This window comes from Cupressus sempervirens, chromosome 3 (genome assembly GCF_028749045.1).
Source record: "Cupressus sempervirens isolate cs-2001-9-10 chromosome 3, ASM2874904v1, whole genome shotgun sequence".
In the NCBI taxonomy this organism is placed as follows: domain Eukaryota; kingdom Viridiplantae; phylum Streptophyta; class Pinopsida; order Cupressales; family Cupressaceae; genus Cupressus; species Cupressus sempervirens.
This window is the reverse complement of record NC_143120.1, coordinates 600,259,216-600,271,457: the sequence shown is the minus strand read 5'-3', so window position 1 is coordinate 600,271,457 and position 12,242 is coordinate 600,259,216.

Below are 12,242 nucleotides of genomic sequence, written 5' to 3'. Positions count from 1 at the left end.
CAACACAAGATCTGCTTTAAGAAGTTGGTCTTCTTTGGCTTTCATGAGGCCCTTGAGCTGTGAAATTTCTTGATGCAATCCCTCCAGATTCTCTTTTGCAACTGCAAGACATGTCTATTTATTTCACATATATATTGATTCTCTTTTGCAACTACAAGACATGTCTATTTATTTCACATATATATTCATTCATATAGTAACTTGAAAAACACATAAAATATGCACAAGTGCTATTACAAATTACAGATCTTATTTCACTAACATGGTATCAGAGCAGGTTCGATTCCCTGAGATACAAAATATCTTTGACACCATTAACAAAGGGGTATGAGCAGTATTTTTCAGATGATATTCTCATTTCAGTGTGCGGAAGCCATGGCTCATTATCAATTTTCTACACTGCATCTGAACTTTGAATACACCAGTAATATCCTCTAAATGTGTACGTTTTCAAAAAATCTGGGAGTCAATTTGAAGATTCTCTATTGAATGAATTTGTCAGACACAAACATTTCTTTGTTTTGTGTTATAACCTTCTCTCTATTTGACACTTTTATGTTTGATTTGTGGTCTAAGCATGCATTTGAGATTATGGTAACCTTGGCTCAATTTTTTTTTTTTTTTTTTTAAACATATGAAATTTGTAAGGGTGATGCGTATATATGGAAATATCTTGTGCGACTTTGCTACTTAAAGCTCCTTACAGATATAAACCATGTGTGTGAGCTTGCTGTGTTTGTGAAGAGGAGGGAGCTGAAGTTTAAAATTCTGATAATTGTATTTTAGAAATTGGTTCCAAATTGCCGATAAATTTGTCTAAGGCACAAGTTTTACACTCGCATTCTTTCATCTTCCCGAGTACATAAGAAACACACGGCGCAACACTTCATATTTTCTTTGCGACTGTAGTTTGATGGATGGACATATAATGGTTGGAATAGATGAAGTTGCAGAGATTTTGAGAGGCATTTATTTTTATCCTTATCGGGTGGAGGAAAAATGATACTAAGTCAGTTGGAGTCATGTTATCACAATACCCAGATTGAAATAGAACTGTCTACTGTGCCTTAAGTTTAATCAACTAGGAAGATCATAAAACTTGGTCATGATAAGTGTACAAATGTGTACAAGTGTATCAGTTGAAAAAGTTTTAGCACTGCTAGGGTAGATGTTTATGACTGGAAAGAAAACATCCATAAGCAGACATCCATTTGCAGTGAAAAGTATTAAAGATAGTGATCCACCACAAAGACGAGTATATGTTGCAGAAAATAGGTGGGCAGGTGTCGTAAACACAAGGAAATGATGCATCACACACTAAGGAAGAAATTAAGCCTGGAAAAGTAAGTCAAATTTTGAGGAAATGATGCATCACACAGTAAGGAAGAAATTAAGCCCGGAAAAGTAAGTCAAATTTTGACTATTTAACACTTTTGCACTAGGAATCAAGCTTTAGTGTGTGATGTTTAAGCCGTTCGGAAAATGATGGACATGGGATTCATGTACAGATAAAACCTTATCCATTTATTATAGAAACAAAATCGAACCCATTTCTAGCAGAAATTTATGTAATGGTATAAAAAGTAGATAAGTAGCTAGAGGAAGCGGACTCTGAGCCCATCATAGTCCCCATCAAATGTTGATTTTTATAAAAGAAAAATCAAAGTTTGGGATATGCATCGAATGTTGATTTTTATAAAAGAAAAATCAAAGTTTGGGATATGTCAGAGTCTATAATGTATTTGACTTCCAAGCTAGATGAGGAGTTAGATGGAGGGCATGCATTGATCATTATTACACCTTGCGAACGATGCTCTATTTCTAAGATATAATAAATATTTCCTAAGTTCAAAGACTATATGTTATATGGTCCATCTTCAATGATCACACAAGAGCTTACAAGGAGAGCTTAATTTCCTGAAACCGAGAACCACATTCTAAAGAATGAGGTATACACAATAACATTGGATTGGATGAAAGTAAATATAGAAATAAAGGTCAAGAGAGAAAGAGATATCTCTAGGTTTCCTTCTTGTTTAAGAGCCCTAAGTACCCCCTATAGCATAGCTAGTTTATTAAGTCATACTTGGGAAATGTCCAAATTGGAAGAATAAAAGCGAATGCAAATCAATTTTAAATTGTCAAGGTGTTATGACCTGCACTAGATCAGCTTATAATAGAACGAACGTTGATATTTTTATTTATTATAATAATCTCTCATATATTTTAATATGTTCTATAAGAACGATTTTGCTTTGATCTTTCTTTTCTTTTCTTTTTCTTGAGAATGATTTTTCGAGTATGTTGAATAATATAAGAGTGGGAATTTAACATTGTAAGGGGGAATGATAACCAATGTTCTATTCACATTTGAATTGTCCTTATATGGGAGCAGAAAAGACGTACTCAAATTATTTGACAAATTCTTATATGGAGACATTTCCTGATTTGATGCATATGGACCTTCATTGGAACAACTTATATTATTATTGCAAATAAGTATTTATTATCCTCGAGTATTGCATGTATCTACTCATTGTAGTCTCTCTCTTATTTCGAATTTCTATAATTACTATAAAGAGCTATTTTCCTTGGTCTTTTCCTTTGTCTCTGAGGATGTTCTTGTAGGAAAAGAAGATTGGTACATTAGGCATGCTACCAAATATTGTGCATACTCAATCTTATGATAGTAGGTTCAAAGAAGCTATGATTTAGGATTCACGAATCATTTGATGATTAGATAATGTGAGTTTCTTGAAGCAAATATCCTTGATTAAAATTATGAGAGGGAGTCTGACCTTGGAGAGGGAGAAGAAAAAAAAATGTTTAAATCAAACTTTTGATGATCTTGGTTTAGAAGGAGTAGACCTTGATTGATGGATTCTCCACTAGTCAGAAACTACAATAGCTAGACTATGATTCATGGGATAAAATCTCATGTATGTAGGTTGGAAAGCCTTATGCTATTAGGATAACCATTGAACTAAGGAAGCATGACATGGCTTGCTACCAAGAGGTTAGAAGGATGATAACAGATTCAGAGGAAGTCTAATACTTCATCGGAGAGAACCTTGTGCTAAGAGGTCAAAAAAGTTAATATCAAACTAAGAGGGAGAAACCTTATTCTTTGATATGTTTTTATGGTGAATGTTGTGACAACATCACATGATAGTATTCGTGGAGACTTCATGTGAACTTTTTTATGTCATACATGTATGAGCCTATCCCTTGTGTACATCATGAAGAAGTGACGACTCTTAAATGATTGTCACTTGTATTAGGAGAAGTTGTTGTAAAGTGATGTCCTTCCAACAACTTGTAGCATGATTCATTTTTGCAAGAAAAATTCATCTAAAGGCTTTATCTTATAAATCAACAACTAGGCGGTTGATATCATTAATTTGATTATCTACAAGTTGCTTGTATAGATATATTTTTGGTACTTGGTGTATATCTTGCCTTGATATTCTGATAGGTCATTACCACATTGAGTACTTGGTGGATATCATTTAGTTGATGTTTTGATAGGCCACTACTCAGAGTATTTGGTGAATATCATTTGATTGATATTCTAATAGGCCAATGCTCATGTTACCAAATATGATATCAAATAGTAATTGGTGAATATCATATGTTCATATTATGATAGACCAATACTTACATGATATCATATTCTAGAAATCTTCGGATCAAAGATTTCCTATATGTATTATTTTTGAAATATTACCTATGGTGTAATATCTATGTGTTTTATCCTTCTTCATTAAGAAGGAGTGTTAATGTTATAATTATGTCGGATAAATTATATTATATATATGAGATATATAATATGACAAATATTATATATGGAATAATTAATTTATATTAAGAGTGATATATATATATATAACAATTATAATATATTGAGGGTATATTACTTGTGTTATAACTATAACTAATGTAAGTTAATATGTTAAAGAGACACGTCTCTTCAAAAGACATACCTCTTTATTTCACATATATATTCATTCATATAGTAATTTGAAAAACACATAAAATATCCACAAGTGCTATTATAAGTTACAGATCTTATTTCACCAACACTTATCAATCAGATTCTTTTGAACAAATGTTACATCAGACTTCAGATGCTATATTTCAAACCTGATTGCAACAAGTTCTAATTCTTTGAACTGCAATAAAGTTTGAGCATCATTAAAAGATGCATCCTTTTTCTCCAATTCTTTCTTAAGAGAGCTTACTACTTCCACGGATTGATTTAGATAGGATTTCTCTTGCTACAACTCTTTTTGCAATTTATCCATTTTCTCTCTCTCATTAGCCAGATGTTGTTCCAACTCCTAGCAATGAGCCTCTGCAAGCTGTAACTTCTCTCTTTCATTTTGTATTTCCAAGTGGGCATGCCTCAAAAATGTCTCATATGATTGAATTCTATTCTTCTGTTTGGAAAAATCCACTCGCTGCAATTCAAGTTCTGCACCTTGGTCTATACTGATATGATTCAATTGATTTCTGTGAAATTCTAAACTCTTCCTTTACTTGTGCAAGAATGTTTCTCATTCTTTCTAGTTCTTCCTCAGTGGCTACAGAACTACCTTTGTACTTCATTACCTCCTTTGCCAATTTTTTCAGTTCCTACTGAGCCAAAAACCATGCCATTACACACTCTTCCAGATTGACCTTGGAAATCTTTAGCTTCTCTTGTTCCTCTCTCTTTCCATTCCCAGATTTCATTAATTCAGACTCTCTCTCATTCAGTAGTCTATGAAGCTCCCCAATCTCAGAACGTTGTCCAGACTCTCCTGGAGAACTTGGGAAACAATCATTTCCTTTTCATGAAGATCTAAACCCTTTCTCACACTTTCCACTCTGTGCCAGTCAACTGCAACAGTCCTCTCCATAGCTTGAAGATATTCTTCTTTCTTCAACGTTGTCAATGTAGGTTGAAGGTCTAATTCTAGGCCTTCAAGATTAAGGTCATACCTACCTTTGCTATCTTTTAGGCCAGGAAGTTGCCATTATCTTCTTCTCAAGCTTTTGTGTATGTAAATAACCTTTCCATTCTCTTTCACCAGATGTCATATTAATTGATTTTTGTTTCCCTCCAAGAATTTGAATTTCAATTTTGCAAAGTGCTTTCATCGATGTCTTTTTTCTAAAAATCTACATTATTATTTGGATTTTGGAAATTGGTTGATCCATGGCATTCTCACTTTGCATTTTGATTGGTTGTCAATTGATGTAGTGGTTTCAATGAATTAAATATGAATTTGTTGTATTAGTGGTTTGATGTGACTTAAATTTTTTTAAAATGTGTTGCATTCATTGTTTGATTTCCTCACACCACTCTATATTTTTAATGCAAGTACTCCAAATAGCTTGTCATAGACTCCAAGTTTAGTTGTGGAAGACTATAAGTTGAACATTGATTTATATAATTATATATGTAATGGTATTGGAAGTTACAAAAGGGCACATTAATTAATACTTATAAAGCAAGTTATGAGTTCTGTCTTGTCCATATGTTTGGACTTTTTTTTTGTAAAAGTGAACACATTTAAATATAATATTTTGAACTTGCCTCTTTATATTGTGTAAAGAGTAATTTTATTTTTGAAAACTGACATTTTATATTGTTTGATGTGAAGTATATAAAGAATGTACCGTGTGGAGAACTTGTATCGAATATAGTAAATCAATGATATATGCTTTATAAATTTGTGATGATTTAATGTCCCTTAAATATTGATAAATAGATACATAAAAGTCAATATTTTTTTGCTCCATCAATAGTTTGTATTGTTACAATAATCGGATCATAACTTCAATTTTCTTTAATTCGACCAGAAAATAAAGAAAGAATCGTTCAACCGCGAATCAAACTTATTTCAAAATGGTGGATAGATAAAATTCGTATGGTCTTATTAGAAGAACAGAACAGAAGAAAATGGTTAGATGAATCTACTTTGGAGGACTTAAAGAAGAAATATGATCAAATTTATCCTAAAAATTTCTCTTCATTAGAATATGTTTTCAACACATTGGTCCCGGCGCCTTTAAAGGAAAGAATAGAAAAAGACATTGCTTCTTGTGAGAAAAAATTGTTAACAAATTATTTGTTGCATATTTTTCTTGAAACTACGGGTACCAAATGGGAATTGCAACTATCACAACAATTGATATGTGTTCAAGTATTGGGTCCTCTCCCCTAGGCAAAATTGGAAATAGCTTGCTAACAATATACTTTCTATAATTTTGTTTCCACTTCAACATTATTAGTCGCATTTGCTCAATAGTGTTTTAAATGTTGAACATGTTTGAACCTCTATTTCCATAAGCTTTTTCCATGTGTTCACTTGGATCAAAATTCCTTCTTGTTTCGTATGATCCCAATGCATAATATTCAAAATCTTTCTTTGTTGTCTTCATTGCTAGATGAGATGGACAACTTTTAGATCGAAGTTGAAATATAACTCCTTCCGTGTGCTTCTTCAATCTTATCATGTAGGAACCGAAAACTCTCAGCAATGCCACATAAGTAAAATTTACCAACAAATGCAGAAATAAAGTTGAAAAGTCAAGACAATGATATATTTTTTTAAAAATATTTCATTTAATAAATGTTGGAAACATACATGACGACATTAAGTCGAATTGAAAATTAGGATCTTATGCCATTATTACAAATAAGCACCATAATTGTTATTTAAAAGATTATTACATTGCTAACCACACACCAGTTCCAAAAATATACTAATGACATAAATTTACAAATCAAACACATGCCAAAGGTATGCTGACCTGTACATCAAACATAAAGAAACATGAGTACATCAAAAGAGATGATAACCATAAATCAACATATAAACTATAAAAGAATCATGCCACTAGACCTATGAGTCCATCTGCATGTAATCCAGTCTCTAAGCCATCATAACGATGTCCATCTGCTATCATGAGACAAAAAAGTGGCCCATGCACTTTTACGGCCCAACCATGGAGTGGTTAGCTCCCCAAGGTTCCTCATGAAAGAAGAATTTCCCAAACCTGGCACAAGAAGGCTAGCAACTCAGGATAATTGGATCGAAGGATCTAGTGCAACCATGTGACTAATCTACTATGCAACCATGTGCCTACATAACATCTAAACATAGATGTAGAAGAGAGAAATAAAATATAACCATGCATCTCAATCATATGCATTCAACTTTTAAGCTTGGCCAATCAAATAACTAGTGTATGTAAAAGAACTGACTATGAAAAATCAACTATTGCAGTTACTGATTATTAATCTCCTATCATAAACGATTATTAAACTACTGAAAATAAATTTCCAGCTAATATCGAAAAATAACACAATTGCAATTTCACTTATAAAATACGGAAAGAAATGCGCAACACAATGAACACAATATTTTCAAACAAATTGTCCCTGGAAAAACCCCTAAGGGAAAATCAGTTCTACAGATGAGGAATTATATTAAACTTCAGCAAATCAAGAGATACAAAATTCCTTGCCTCTTACTGGCAGAACTCCGACAACCTCCTCATTTCTCCCGTTGATATTTCCCACTGCTATCCCCACGCTAACACTGCGCCATTGCTAACACTGCAAGACAATTTGCCATCACTGCAAAATGCTTCTCCAAAACTTATATCTCCAAATGACCCAATGACCCCTTTTTATACTACCCTATTGGAAAAACCAACGTCCGAGATTAAATCAAACCAACGGTTGAGATTAAGACAACTCGACAGCCAATAATAGAATTGGTTGCAAGGTGTCCAAAAGGGAATCACTAAAATTAGTAAATAATTATCCTTGCAATAACCATTTACTAATTCTTAGCAAGTGGACAAACAGCTGTCCAAACTACCCATAACTAATGCTGCAATACATAGATAAGGACGAACAGCTGTCCAAGCTACCCATAAATACTACTGCTATTTTTGGGTCAGAAATAACAACTGTCCAACTGACAATAATTAACACTCCCTCTTAGTGAGGAAGCTATTCTGCATGACACCCATCTTATCTCTGAAAAAGATAAATTTGGCCTTTCCCAAAGCCTTCGTTAGAATGTCTACTACATGCTCATCTATAGGTATGTATTGTAGTCGAACAATACCTCGTTGTACACAATCCCTGATGAAGTGATATCTGATATCTATATGTTTAGACCTATCATGAAACACTGGATTCTCAGACAACTTGATGCAACTCTGATTGTCACAATGTATCACAGTAGTCTCAACCTTCTGACCAAACAAGGCTACTAACAACTTCCGAAGCCATATAGATTCACATGTCATCATGCTAGCTGCTATGTATTCTGCTTCTGCTGAACTTAGAGCCATAGACTTCTGCTTCCTGCTAAACCAAGATACAACTCCTGATCCCAAGCTGAAACAACACCCTAAAGTGCTCCTTTTGTCTGTTGCACTTCCTGCCCAATCTACATCAGTATAGCCTATCAACCTGATACCTTCACCTCGAACATATCTAATCCCATACTCGACAGTACCACGCAAGTAACGTAGCACATGCTTAGCCGCTATCCAATGCATTCTCTTTGGTTCAACCATGAACTGACTAGGAGAGTTTACTGCAAATGCTATATCTGGTCTAGTGTTGACCAAATACATAAGCAAACCAATCAACTGTCTATATAAAGTGGGATCTACATCTTTCTCCTTAGTTGTATCTACCTTCCTCCAATTCGTGATCATGGGTGTAGACATGGCTTTGCAATCCTCCATCCCAAATTTCTTCAAGATTTCAATGCAATATTTCCCTTGACCAAGGAAAATCTCTCCATCTATCTGCCATACTTCCATGCCTAGAAAGTAGTGCATAAGTCCTAAATCCTTCATCTCGAACTCTTCTGCAAGGTTCCTCTTGCAATCCACTATAAGCCCTAGTGAACCTGTAAGAAATAGGTCGTCCACATAAAGAACAAGAATGAGAATCTCACCTCCAACCATCAAGTAGTAGAGGTTAGCATCTGCTTCACTCTTCACAAAGCCCATTTTCTACAAGTATGTATCAATGTGCTCATACCACGCTCTAGGAGCCTGCTTGAGTTCGTACAATGCTTTCTTCAATCTACACACGTGGGTCTCTTTGCTGCGTGCTACAAAGCCTTCTGGTTGTTCTATGTATACCTCCTCCTTCAACTCACCATTAAGGAATGTTGTCTTGACATCCATTTGATGGATCTGCCATCCCATCTGTGCTGCAAGTGAGATTATAGCTCGTATAGAAGTATACTTGGCAACAGGAGCAAATGTCTCCTCATAGTCTATTCCCTCCTTCTAAGAGAACCCCTTTACCACGAACCTTGCCTTGTATTTATTGATGCTACCATCTGCACCATGCTTTATCTTATAGATCCAGCATGATCCAACTACAACCCTATCTGTTGGTCTAGGTAATACCTCCCACACATCATTCTGCATTATTGAAGAATATTCCTCAACCATAGCATCTCGCCATACCTGATGTTCTGCAGCTTCCTGATAGCTAGAAGGCTCACTATCTACCAACTGACTAACTAATGCCACATAGTCATTGAACTTGGTTGGTTGTCTTCGCTATCTAGTACTCTTCCTAGGAGCTCCCACAAACTCCTGAGTATCCCTTTGTGTATCTGGAACCACATGGTTCCTGCTGCCAACTGTAGAGGATGAAATGTCAACCTCTAAGTCTTCTAGATACATTTCCTGTTGCACCTGTTGCTCCATACTCTGTGAATCTTCACTAACTGAGTCTACACTCGTACTGGTAACTGTACTTGAGCTTTGCTGCCCTTGACTTGGTCTTAGAGCTTCTGTTGGCTTCTCACTCTGATCATCTGCTGGCAAATCTATGGATCTCCCGAATGCCTTGTCCTCCATGAATTTGACATCCCGTCTGACAATAATTCTTTTAGTCCCTGGAATGAAAATCCTGTATGCCTTTGAGGTCTCACTGTACCCAACAAAGTACCCCCTCTCTACAGTCTGATCTAACTTTGTACATATATCTCTAGGAATATGGCAATATGCCAACTCCCGAATATCCTGAAGTGACTAACATCTGGCTTCTTCCTTGTGAAAGCCTCCTCTGGTGTCATCTTCCCTAGTACCTTGTGTGGAACTCTATTATGAATGTAGATTGTTGTATTACACGCCTCTGCCCATAAGTAACAGGGCATGTCCTGGTCATGTAGCATAGCTCTTACTGCCTCTGATATAAAACGGTTCTTCCTCTTAGCAACTCCATTCTGTTGTGGATTGTAAGGAACAGTCCATTCTCTCTTGATTCCTTCTCTGGTGCAGAAATCCTGGAAGACATTTCCTTTGTACTTGCCTCCATTTTCTGCCCGAAGAACCTTTATCTTCTTTCCTGTCGAGTTCTCCACAAGAGCCTTGAACTCTTGGAATCGACTGAAAACCTCATCCTTGGTCTTCAAGAAGTATATCCAGGTCTTTCTAGAGAAATCATCAATAAAAGTAACATAGTACTCATATCCTCTGAGAGATTTCATCGACATCGGTCCACAAACATCTGAATGTACTAGATCAAGAACACCCGTAGATTTGGTGTCACTCCTTGGAAAAGATGCTTTCACAAACTTCTCCAACACACATCCCTTACATACATCGTCATGCTCTGTGCTCACCTCTGGAACACCTGCCACTGTCTTATGAAGAAATCTAAGTGCTCCATGATGAATATGGCTCATCCTCCTATGCCATAGCTCTCCAAGATCTCTAGGATTATTGTTGCTCATAAGTGCCTTAGGAGGATCAAACTGCAATCTATAAAGGTGACCACTCCTAACTCCAATAGTTATGGGTGATTTCCAATCCTTGTGCTTAATCAACACATGTGTCCCTCTAAAGAGTACATTATACCCCCTATCTTGAAGAACAAATACAGAAATCAAATTCATACCTAAGCCTGGCACATATAACACATCATGAAGTGGAATTATCTTTCCATTCTCCCTCTAAAACTGAACAGTCCCTTTCCCAACAGGGTTGAGTTTGGACAAGTTTCCCATAGAAATTTGGATGTTGGTGTCCTCCTCCTTGTAACTGGAGAAGTACTCTCTAACTCCTGTCATATGAAATGACGCCCCACTATCTATATACCAAACACACTGTGAGGTTGAGCTAACCATACAAGCTATGAGTGCAAACTCATCTTCCATTCTACTGGAGAGTTCTTTCGCACTTGCTGAAGCTGCCACCTACTTCTTACCCTTCTTCCTCTCTGGGCAATCACTAACATAGTGGCCAAACTTGTGACATCCAAAGCACTTGACCTTAGAAAGGTCATTCTTCTTCTTCTCACTTTGTGAATTTGATCCTTTGCTAGATCCCTTCTTTTCTTTCCCTTTACCCGCTAGGGCAACGTTCTCTTGTTCCATCTCATTTTTCTGACTCTTGTTGGCCCCATTGACAAGACTTAGTCTAAACTCCTCCTGAGTGAAATCAGTCCATAGTCGATCCCAACTCGATAAAGTATCTCATCCACTGACAACTTGAAAAAAGACACTCCATTGTTTAGTAAACCCATTTAGGGCTATTCTCACTAGCTCGTCATCACTAGGGCTATCTCCAACAGCTGCTAACTCATCCTTGACAAGTCTGAGCTTGGTGAGGTAACTTGTAACATCTTTTCCCTGATTCATTTGGGTATTCTTTAGCTTCTCTCTGAGAATCAACTTCCTATTGGTGGTAGCATTCTAGTACAGATTTAGAATGGCGTCCCACATCTTCTTCGCTGTATCTAGCTCCGAGATGTGTGGAACAATATGATCCTTGACACCATCAAGGATTATCCTCCTCACCTTGGCATCGTCCTTCCTATATGCTGCAAGCTATGTTGCATCCGTTGGTACAGGTACAACACTGGTAGCATAATCATTAATACCATTCTCTTCCAACAATAAAGAAATTATGGCCTTCTAGACACCAAAATTTGAGGCACCATCCAATCTATCCTGATCTCTCAAACCAGCTGAAGCCATCTCAAGGATTTAAAGCAATAATAAATCTAAAGAGATCAAAATTTCTTTCCAAGGGCAAAACTCTTCTACTCTTAACAATGCTCTGATACCATGTGAAAAATCAACTATTGCAGTCACTGATTATTAATCTCCTATCATAAATGATTATTAAACTGCTGAAAATAAATTTCCAGCTAATATCGAAAAATAACACAACTTCAACTTCACTTATAAAATACGAAA